We start from the raw sequence: 12,456 nt of genomic DNA on the forward strand, positions 1-12,456 counted from the left end.
GTAACATTTACAGAAGCTCTGCTGAAATAGTGAAAACATAAGGCTGTCATTGTGTCCGAGTGATAATCAATATCTTTTTTTTTTTTTTAACAGCACCTTAACTTACAGTTTAATCTAATGTTGGACTTGAGTGCAGCAGCCTTGAGCAGAACTTCATGCCTCTGCATACTGTCTCATATGGGACCTTGTTGGATATGACTCAATACCTTGTATCTGAGGGAATGAGAGATGCTCAACACGAGTCAAAGGGAGCTAGTGGATAGTGCTGTAAAAAAAAACAACAAAAAAAACACACATGCTTCTTTGGCGTTTGATGGTATGGCTTTATCTTGAAATAGAATAGCTGCAATTATAAATAGCCAATGTTAAGTTAAAATACAAGGTTTTCCTCTTTACTGTCCGATTTAAAAATGTGAATTTCTCTGGATTTAAACTTTGGTAGAAATATTTTGAATTATGTAAAACTGAACTCAAGTGTCCTTTTCATATTTTTTTTCATATTTAAACAAGATGTTACATACACCCTAACTTTAAACAATAAATATATCAAAAGCATACCTTACGTAAAAATCTCTGAGTCATAACTGTCTACTATAAGTGAGAAGTGCGAGTCCCCACTTGTTGTTGTTTACACAGACGTGTTTACATGGACGGGATGGCCTGTTCCTCCCCTTGCCTGCAAAAAGCTGTTTCTGAAAAGTGCTAAAAAATAAAAAAAAGCAGAAGAATAACATACTCGCTGCTTGTTTGAATGTCATGTAAGTGTTTTTAGATGCCGTGTCAATTTACATGCCATGTGAAGCTACAAGCTAACTAAAGTGTGCTCACATTAGCCTGCGAACACAACCATGCAAGTTAAAGGCAATTGCGCTAAGGACAGTTTTGTCCGCCGATTGCACTTGACCCCTTCAAGTCAAATTAGATAAAGGGGGGTTGGAGATGTGTTACTGGAGGAGAGTTGAGGCTTCGATAGGAAAATAGTGCGGCCAAACAGCAGTTTGTTTGGTTTTAATGCTGGTGCTCGGGTGACATCAACTGGATCAAAAAGTCATCCTTTAAATCTATCATTCATTAATTTAAAGAGTTACATTATTGTAAATGTTCTTAGTCTTTTTTCCTATAGTTTTAAGTAGATGCTTTTATTCAATTTGATGTAAGAGCCTATGAAATGTCTAATATTTGAAGGGTTCTTAAAATAACTACTGCATTGAAACTAGAAAGGAGAAATATTCTGTCGTTGAAGAAAAAAAAAATCCCTGCACAGTCTGCCTTTGGTTCTCCTTAAATATTTACAAGTAGTTATGTATTTGGTTGGGTCGGATCTGCAGTTTGAGTTTATTATTCTTAACTGAATTTGGCCAGATTCATTCTCTGTTTTCACTGATTTTTCAATTTCAAAATAATTAACATTGCAGCAGCCAGAGCAGAGCAACTGCTGCCGCATTCAAACGAGAGAAAAAAAGAAGAAGAAGAAAGAAGTCAATCTTTCAGTCACAGAACACTTTCTTCCAACATTTCACTCAGCAAACAACATACAATCTGTGTGAGAGAAAGAGCCAAGAAATCTGCACTTGTTCTCTCTAATTTAACACATACTGCACACAGTGTGCAACATTGTCAGTGAAGCCCAGCGTCCCTGAAACAAACAAAAGTTGTCAATCCTGTTTTCCATTTGCAGCACCTGTGGCTTTGAGAATTAACTAATTCACACAGAGATATGTAAACAGAGAGTAAGATAGATTTAGCTGGGTTGAGATTTGCACAGCAGCCAAGATCAAAACAGACTACGAAGAAAACCAAATGATGATAGTTCTACAGTAATCAAATATTAAGTGTGCAATGCTCAGCTATTTTTTTTAAAATATTTCTGTATATAAAAAATATAAATATGGTGTCTGTATGTGTGAATTTGCTTTGCGTTTAAGCACCCCCACCTCGCAGACATTATACACAGTTTAACAAACATAATGCAACTTGCAATACCCGACAGCAACAATGAAGATGTATGTCTCTCTTAGTCACAAACAAAACCGAACACACAGTCAATCTTTTCCGTTTCCAGCGTGCGAGGGCTGGGGGGATTAAACACAGACACACCCTTGAATCTTAATAACATGATAGCCAAACATCTCTTTTTTCAATGTGGGGGAAATGGAGTATAAATCCAAGCTTGATTGCAGAATTTACAGTTTAATTCATGGCGACTGCTCCAGATGTTTTTTTTTAATTTATTTTTGAGTATCAATGTCGCAGCCGCTCGCTCAGCGAACATAATACACATGTATGGCCTTGTTTTAAGCAGTAATCTTTCAGAGGCAATTGGGCCTATCCGGCAATCTTATGCCACCCGGTAACAGCTTTCCCAGAGTTCTGATAGGCTTAGGTGCCAGATGGCTAACGATGATGGATAGTTTATTTACTGAGCTGAAACAAGGTTGTGGAAAGATGTAGAGGAGGGAAAAAAAAGAAGATTTCTCCAGTCAAGGCTGATGCCGCCCTTATTTCTTTTGAGATTGTGTCATTGCTGGTTTGATTTCTTGATGGTTTGTGTGTTTCTTTCTCTTTTAATTAACTTGCTCGATCACTTCTTTTTCATTTTCTCCTGTTTCCTCTGTTGGTTTTGTGGACTTGTCTTTTGATTGATGCCTTCTGTCCTTCTCTGTGGCCTCCGTCTGGATCTTCTTTTATTTTTGTTTACTGACACCAATTTATGTTTCTAACTCAGTAAGTTAGAATTCATTTTTTACTCTTTCTTTCACATTTTTTTTCAAAGTTTAAGACCACACAAATAAATGAAACGTCTGCAAACTTGACACTTTGCAATAAGTTTGAGGTTTTATTCTTGGTTGCAGTTAAGTGTGTGTGTGTGTGTGTGTGTGTGTGTGTGTGTGTGTGTGTGCGTGCATGTGCCTGCGTGCATGCGTGCGTGCGTGTGTGTGTGCATGTGCCTGCGTGGGTGCATGTGTAGGTATGGCTTCAATTATTTTGGCCAGGTCTGACCCCCATTAACAAAGCTAGAATGACCTCTGACCCCTGAAACTCTAAAGTCCCTTTTCTGTTTTTATTCTGTTTCTAATGATGTTAGAGAGGCAGGGAAACATTTTAAGGAGTTTATTTTGGACAGGATGTTAGATTGCGAAACCACAGCCTGACTTTTAAAAGTGTTACTGTTTGCATGTTGTAGGGACCTCCCACTGCGGCAACATTATGTTGGGGTTTTATGATGTAAAATTTAGTTGTCAAATTAAATTTAATAATTAAGTTGACTTAATTATTAATATAGATCAATAATTATTATTAAACTGAGTTTAATAAACCTCGGAGCACCACCCTGTAAACAGGGAACAACCAAAATATTACAAATATCAGTCTCAAAATACTTAATTAAATACCAATATCATCAATAATTCATAATCTGTATTTAATTGAAGGTGTGAAATCCGAACACAAAGCCCTTTCACCCAGCCTGAGTCACAATGCAAATACACAGTAATCACAAACAACGACTTTTTAAGATATAATAGAATTTATTTAACAAAGAAACATCAAGTTAATCAATGAAACTCAATCAAACAAACAACTATTATAAACTAAACTACAGAGACAAACATAAACAAATGTCTGGAAAGCCACAGATATCTATGTGTGTGCGTCTGCCGAAAGGTGCGTGTGTGCGTAAAGGGAGAGAGCGAGAGAGAGAGAAGAGCGCACCTCGAAAGCTCAATCTCAGCCTGGAACTCACACACAACTCAGAGCATAGTTAACTTCACTACCAGAAGCCAGTGGCCGGATTTGTATCAGACGGCGTTCACACTAGTCTTTCTGATAATGAGTCTATTACCCGGTTATGACGCAAGAGTTCACAGAGAAACACACAGCGGCCCAAATAAAGAAAACAAAAGAGGTTTGACTCTGGTAAAACCCAAGACGCAGTGGTCAAACACCAAGCAAATATTATCACAGTTTCACAATAATAACTCAGTTATTAAACACACACACATGTCTAACTGCCCAGACCTATAGCTAAGCCTCACTTGTAACCGTTTTGTCCACGGTTGATGAAAGAAGCAACAAAAGGGTCCTTCGCTGGGACGGTCTCGAGCCGTCTCCCTGCAGTTGTATGGTGATGGCGGCGCATCCAAGGGGTTGAGCAGGGCCGTGGTGTCCTCCGTCGAGCGAGGTGATCTCCGTGGATGTCCTTTCTTTACAGGATGGAACGAGACGTAATCCTTACGATCTCTCTCAACACCGTTTTAATACGGGAGAAATAAGACTCTGTCTAAGAAGATAAGACTCTTCTTAGAGATGCGTTCAAATGGATGATCTAAGCTCAGAATTCAGGATGTCGGTATGCTTTAAGGCCTTGGGTTAGCTGCGCGCCAAAACTTTTAAACAAAGAAAATCGTGCCATGAAAAAGGAAGCAGAGTTGTATCCTCGGACGTCGCCAGACGACGTATGAAAGAGACAGAACACTGGTTGACCTGGGGTTTTATCCCTCCCAAACCTCACACCTATGTGTTAGGTGTGGCAAAGCCTTCTGGGAGTACCTGCAAGGCATGCTGGGATAAAGAGTCTTTTGTCATGGTTCTCCAAAGAGACACAGCCTGAACTAACCCAACAATGTTGTTAACCTCTTGCTCCACAAAGTCAGTATGGAAGTGAGTCCCCCATTTGTCATTCACTTTATCTTGTTCATGAAAATGTGATTCTCCAGTCGTCCTTAATTGAAATCCAGCGATAACAAACATGAGTCTGCGATGTGTTTGTTTGTCTTTTTTGGTTAGTGTGTATATTTTTAGTGTTGCTGATTAAAGAAACTAGAACACAGGATTGTGGGAGCGAGTGGAGAGACTTTGAGAGATTCTAAATGCACTGGAGTTAGAAAGTTGCTGTCAGATGTATAAATATAACAGCATGATTTGTGATTATACCTTCTAACTACAATCTCGGACCTATCAAAAGAAATTAATAAATAAGGAGCCTTGGAGTTCAGGATCAGGGACCCAACAACTAGGAATTCGAAGTACTAAGGTAAATTAAAACGGATGATTTCGAACTAAAGTAACTTTGACACATTTGAAATGGGTACAGCTATCCAAATTCAAAACAGTATAAAGAGCTGTCTCCCCGTCCCTCTTCCTTAGAGCTGATGCAGGTTGCTATATATTTCAGAAACACTGGTGCTTGGACATCTCCGTGTCAGTCTTGAAACCTTTCTGGATTCTCACCACTCTTCATTTTTCAAAGCAATCTCCATTATTTAGCCTACGTTCTCGGTGGAGCTGATTATAAAAATGCAGGGGCTTTATAGATTGGATAGAATCTGTTACGTTTATCTGAACCAGTTTGCTTGCCTTCAATTCTTTGCTGCAACACTTGGTTGGTTTGCTGTTTGCAAAACCGAGTGGCGTCCAAATCGGCCGTCTGGGAGTGCCTTAAAACTGACTTCTCGGGTCAAAACAAAAACAGACAATTCTGGACCACAGTGGAAACTTAGGAGGTGGAAGAACTGGCTGCTGTGTTAGAATGTTTTCTTTATGTCTAATGAAATAGTAAGGTAATTTTATAATAATAATATTAATACATTATATTTATAATGCCCTTTTCATCAACAGATCTCAAAGTGCTACAGTACAGGTTAAAAACAAAGAACGATATTAATTAAAAAGGTTTAAAAACAAAGGCATCTAAGAAGGACCAAAAGCTTTGTTAAAAAGAAATGTCTTTAGGCCTTTTTTAAAACAGTCAGTGGATTGTGGAGCCCTCAAGGTGTCAGTGAGGGCATTCCACAGACGTGGGGCAGCAGCACAGAAGTCCCTATCTCCCATGATCTGGTTCTGGGTACGTGGAGGGAGGTTTGAGTGAGTGGAGCGGAGGGAGCGTGTTGTATTTTGTGGGTTGAGAAGTTCTTTGAGGTACAGGGGGGGGGGCATGTCCATTTTATAAGTTAATTGAGTCAATAGCTTAAATATTGCTCCTTTAAAGAACACTTTAGCTATATTGTTTTGGGTGCATTTACACCGGTATGAATATTCTAATTTAGTTTTTTTTTGGTAAGAAACCTATGACAGTCGCATCTTAAATGGAGTTAAGCCTAAAGTAATTGGTTCTGACGGATGAGATCTCTATTTTTAAAAAAGCAAAAACAGAAAAACAGAAAATGTGAAAAAGAACGGAGACAATGAGAGTGTGCTGCTGCCAGATAACAGTAGGGGGTAAAAACATAACGTGAGCACTGGTTGCCAACACACACACACACACACACACACACACACACACACACACACACACACAGAAAGACAGACAGAGCCCCAACGGCATTAGATGGTGACAAGACACCAGTACAAATCTGCTTACAGTCTGCTGGGAGCAATATGAAAGCTCCAGTATGTCAACCTACCTCCCTCTTCCTCTCTCTCACACACACTCTTGCTCACTCAACCCCTTACAGACACCAGTCTGTGGGATTTAATTGGGTCCTTTCAGTTTACCACTGAGTTGACGGCTCAAAGCAATTACAGACACAGACAGTCCCCGGCACCTTACTGAGGAGCGCTTGATTTTCAGACAACCAAACCTGAGGGGCACTTGTCATCTATAACCTCAATAGCAGAGGGGTGCTTGTTTTGTTGACAAGAACAGCTGATGATAACTTGTTTTACAGAGCACTCTGTAAGGGGTGCTTGTTACCTCGTGTATACCTGAAAACATTTGTTCTCTGTTGAGGTGGGAGCACAGCAGGAGGCGCGACGAGTGCTAACGGACAGCTTTAGGTCTGATCAGGCAAAGCAGTTTCTTTTAAATTAAAGTTAATAATATATCATCAACAAAAACAACAGCTGCTCTTGAGAAATCTCATCAGAGTAAAAAAAAGAAATCATCCTAAATATCATCGTCATCATCATCAGTATCATAATCATCTGCTTGGAGAGCATTAATTGTGCAGTTACAAACATTTAACTTACACTGCACTGTCTAGGTCTCTTTTGTAATCTTCTCAAAACGTCATTGTAAACTGCTTGTTGTTTCTTCATGCTGACCCCTGACAGTTTGTCCATAAATGTCCAGTAAAGACAGGTGTACAAAACGCTTTAAAGAAAGACCTCTGAACACAAACCTGCATGCTATAATGTTTGCTTGTGCATACAAAAGATTAATATTCGACGATGTAAAAACAAGATTATTCAGTGTCTGATCGCCTGTGGTGCATGGATCAACACAGCGCTCTTACTGCTGTTGTATTTGATATACTGTTCAGCACTACGAGGACTTAAAACAACCAGATCATCGGCATCCATAAGACGGTTTACTTGATTGTTATCAATCATTTTTTTCAGTCGTCCTGGCTTTCAGCTACTTAGACGGATCATCAATATACAAATTCAAAAAACTAGGGACAAAATTCTTTTGTGTTTCACACCATTACTTAGACCAAATGGGGCTGACACATCATGGCCTCACTTTATATACTGATTGGTTGGCTTTCCAATAAGCTAAGATTGTCACAAAGTTTATAGGCACTCTTATTTTATTCATTTTAACAGAGTAAATCTTTGATTGACTAAATGAGAGGCTTTGGATGCATCAGTAAAACCCAGGAGAACTGAAAGGTTCTGACATCTGAAACTATTCTCGTCATTTTATCCGAAATCTGTTAGATTGTTATTTAACACTTTCCATGGACTCCCTCTTTAGCCTGCTAAGTTTTACAAATAAAACAGAATTCTATACATGTATCTGACACTAATCAGCTTCTTTTGCTCAAGCACTGGCCCTTGTCTGGGATAACCTGCTTCTGTTCATGATTTTTTAAAATGTCAGGGTCAGCCTTCAACATGATACTCAGCAACATACAGTACTCAATCTATAAGAAACAGATTATTGGCAGACTTAGTGGGCATGACTTTGGTTATACCAAACTGGATATTGATCTGTGGTTGCATTGAGGGAGTTGGTCGGATGACAAATAGATCAGTCTTAAACAGGTTGAGTTGAAAGTGGCTTTCATTCATCCATTTAGAATTATCAACAAGGCATGTCGAAATTCTTGCTGCAACAGTAATGTCATGGTGGGAATGATAGGAAGAGCTGGGTATCATCAGTGGTGTGAGGAACCATGGGAGACGGGGACCAAGCACTGACCCTTGAGGCACCATGTGGATTGTGCTTTTAGGACACTTTTTTCCTTCCAAGACACTCTAAAAGATCTCCAAAAGAGTAAAGACATAAACCAGCAAGGCTCAGAGAGCGTGGATAGAAAGATTTCATGATTAAAAGCAATAAATGCCGCTGACAGGTCGAGCAGCAATAGAACTGAGGACTGACCAGCAGCTCTAGCCAAACATCGATTCTTTTATGGAAAGTCTCAAGTGTTGAGTCTCAATGAATTAAACAAATAAAGTAAATTAAATAAGTGCATTACAGTTACCTATAGAGTCTTCTTACATGTATGTAAGTATAGATACAACATGTTTGTTTTTATTACTTACAACCCCACTGGGAAAGACAGGTTGCTGGAGGGAGTGATGACTCTGCCTGCTCAAGGCATCGGTAATATAGAGCCTTTCCTGCAGCATGAAGAAAAGAGAAATTTTTTTTAATATTCAGATCCTGGCACACAAAAAGTCTTGCAGAATGTTGACAAATCAGATAATGTATGTTTCTTGTCATCATCATCGGTGCTTTTGTTAATCAGCATTATGTTATTGTGTGGTATCAAAGCATGCTTTTATGCGATCGTAAAACTAACAGCTAAAGATGATAGGGAGCGAGAGAGAAGGATTAATAGTTAATAAGAAGAAAATAGTGCACACACTACTGATTAGGTAGTTTAGGCTTAAGTAAAAATGTGTATGACAATCGGAAAACACTTTGTACTATAATAGTAAACTAATGGTAAAATAAAAACACTCAACCTATTCTCTACTTCACTCTAATCGTTGTGTCATTTTAATTTTATATATTTTATTAATGCCAGAGGAGAAGTTCAGATTTTACACTCTCCTGAGCTGGTGGAGTTTTGGTGCCATGCTCAAGAGCACCTCGGCAGTGCTCGAGAAGTGTTCTGGCACCTCTTCAGCTACCAGAAACCAGATGACACATACGGTACATACATACCAGAAACCCTTATAATACTGATAAATGAATACTTATATATATTTAAAGTGTCCATAAGTAAATTAAATACCATAAGAAGAAATCATGGGGGAGAAAAAAAAAACTTGAACTGAGGTCAGGTGTTTAAGTTTGCATGAGAACATTTTTGAAATGTTTTCAGAGTTTACTCGAACAAAAATAGATACAGGTCATATTCGGTTCCATGGAAAAAAAATATGTAATGTCAGTGGTGGAGATGGATCCCAGGATGGATCAGTGTTGGAGATATATTGGGTCTGAATTCCTGCTGAGGTGTGAGTCCAATAACGTAAAAAGAAAGAAAGCACCCCATCAAAGTGAAATATAAGTGTGATCTTTGACCAGTTAGAGCCGAGGGGGTGCTTGATGTATGAAGTTGGGGAAAAAAAGGCCTTTTGTTGTTCAGGAAAAAACCCACAGAAGTGCACTTGTTTTCTTACAGCTCTGCCTTTGAGAGGCTCTTAATTTTTAGACAGGGATAGCTGAGGAGTGATTGCAGGGCACAATTGCCGATGAGGGACATTTGATTTATGTGCACACAAAGCTGAGGGGGCACTTGTTCATATATTTAGTTAGTATGTGGAGTGTGTAGGCTGGCCCCTTCGATAAACAGATACTCAAAGCAGAGTTTGATTTTTTTGACTTCCACCCCACAGAGGCACTCGTCGCCTGTAACCTCCATACAGTTGTTTTTTTGTTGTTTACAGGCACCACTCAGGAGCGCTTGTCCTCGCAGAAAAGCACAAGAGCTTGTTTTGTGGATAGGAACTGTTGAGGTGTGTTTGTGTGTAATCCGTAATGAGGAGAAGTTGATTTTAGAAACAGGTGGTCGTTGTTGATTGTAGCTTTTAGTTGGTTTTTCTTTCAGAAAAATAGACCCACAAACTTTTAACAGCCAGAATGTATAAAACCTTTACCTTGAGTCCAAAAGTTTCCAAAAATATTATTTGCCGCACGCTTTTGTCCAAAGCAATGTAATTGTCTGGTAGCACGACACAAGCAGGATCTAGAAGGAAGGTAAAAACATCAGTCAGTGCTAAGTGCTGTCTGGTGCTGATGGCAGAGCCCAGGGTTTTTTTATTTATTGGGAGAACAGGGGGTTGTTAAATAACCATACAAAAAATAGCTCTGACCATTTCTGTTTAAGGGTTAGTACCTTAAATGTTTTATTGTTCTTTGTTACAATAGTTTTTCCCTCAAAAGTCCAATTATTAACATGTTAACTCTAAAGTCTCTTTGGTTAAGTTTAGAGACATATTCTGTTGTGGGATTTAAATTCCAGTCTGTTGTTTGGCCTATGAACTGTTTGTTTGTTTTAGGGCGCAACCAGCAGAATGCTGCATTTTTCAATGTATTTTCCAAATCTGCAGACAACTCAGCATACATGCTCCATTAAAGGTTCTTCCTTTTCCAACCTTTGTGGAAGTGTGCCTCAGGTGCACCAGGCGACTTTGCCATAAAATGACCAAACAAGAGTTGTAGGCACACTTCAGACACACTCGGCAGGGTGCACCTGACTGCAATCGTTGCTGCACTGCTGGGTTTCTTTTCTTCCATACATACAGAGCAGCAAGCACCCTCTATTGTTACAGTTTTGTGTTTTCCCTGTGTTTGTCCCTTCACCTCTTCTGTTGTCTTTTAGTTCTTCCCAGGTCTACTGCTTGTGAATTTGGAGCACCCAGTAAACTCAGTCATAACAGCTGAAGTAAGGTGGAGGAAAGGAGATCACTGTCTGCATAGAAAGATTATTGATAGATGCCGATTTAGGATAGACATATTAGACAGACTGAAAGGACACCTGCTGACTGTTTCAGGGATTTCTAGGATTCGAGGCAATTGTGCTCTTTTGTGCCGGTCTTCAGTTAAAAATGTGTATACGTTTAGACCTGTAATAATGCCAACACAGCCTACCTTAAACATGCCCATGCATGTAAATATCATAATCACTCCGCCCTCCAATTGGCTCAAAGTGAATCGTCCTGATTGTATCTTGCAGCGTTCTCACATCAGCTCACTCGGAGTTGCAGCCAAAATAGGGGTTTGGCAGGAGAAACTCTTCAAGTCAGAGATAAAAATGTGTCTGTTTGCATTCACACAAACAGCTGCTCTGGCAAATATCAGGAATTTTGTGCAAGTATGAAAACCCTACAGTTCTAATCTGCTAAATCTTCAGCTAACCTATACTCTGTATACAATGAACCTTCAGATTGTCTTCAGATATAACTATCCCTTGAGGAAAACGTCTTTGGTCTTTTTAACCAGTACTGTAAAAGAACTGCTGCTCTGTGTGTTCATGACTCCAATAATTGACATGAATGGATGAAGTCAAGTTAGGTCAGCGCTCTGCCATGATAATATTGATTATACTAATGCCTTCCAGACAGGATTGAAAGCACTGACAAATGAGCTGCGGTTTTTTTCAGTGAACTTTAACGCCGCAATTTCAGTCCCTGTTAGATTGACAGCTTTGTTCTTTTGTTTAGTTCACTTGTCTTCTTCCTAAGTAGGTTTTTCAACCACCTTTAATTGGGTGAATTACTATTCAAACAGGTTTGTTTTGAAAGTGGGAATGTATACCAATATCGAAAAGAACTGATCACACATTATCTTAGAGTTATCTTATAATCTTAGTTTAAAAATAAGTGTAAGAAAATTATTTTCACAAAGTACGGGGAAGAAGAAGGGGGTTGTCTTTGATTAGGCACTATTGTTTACATGTCTTCTTTTTGTCATGTTTTATTTCAAATGTTCTCTTTTTCTTTTGGATATTTTTTTTTTTTTTTTAACAATCAATAATTATGTATTATATACAAGAGTAGGCATATACACAAGCTTGTTGCATGTTTCCATGAGCTGAGCCATAGATATTCTATATTACTAACTATTATTCGTAAAAATGTGCTGCTTTGATTAGACATCATTGTGGAAATCTTAAACATGTTTAAAAAATGTGGAAATTGGAAAGATTTGGAAACATTTTGTTAGAAACTGTCTTTACAAATAGGTAATAGTTTCAAAGATAATAATTTCAAGGCGGGGGGGCGGGGGGGGGGGTGGAAGCTGGATTTTGTAATTTATTTTGTCTCTCTTTAATTAGCCCTTAAACACCCTCAACATACAATGTTACAATCTGTCATTAATTCCTACTTGTTTTTTGCTTTCTTGAGTTTTAACACATATTGTCACATCAACACATTGCTCTTGCAATGTCTCTCACTCACCCTGCACGGTTCTGTCGCGCTTGGAAAAAGAGAAAATAATTACAAGCAAACATTGCATCCCATCCAAATGTGTCACCGCTGCTGCTGTGAGATGGTACA

Source organism: Symphodus melops (assembly GCF_947650265.1).
Source record: "Symphodus melops genome assembly, chromosome: 15".
Taxonomy (NCBI): domain Eukaryota; kingdom Metazoa; phylum Chordata; class Actinopteri; order Labriformes; family Labridae; genus Symphodus; species Symphodus melops.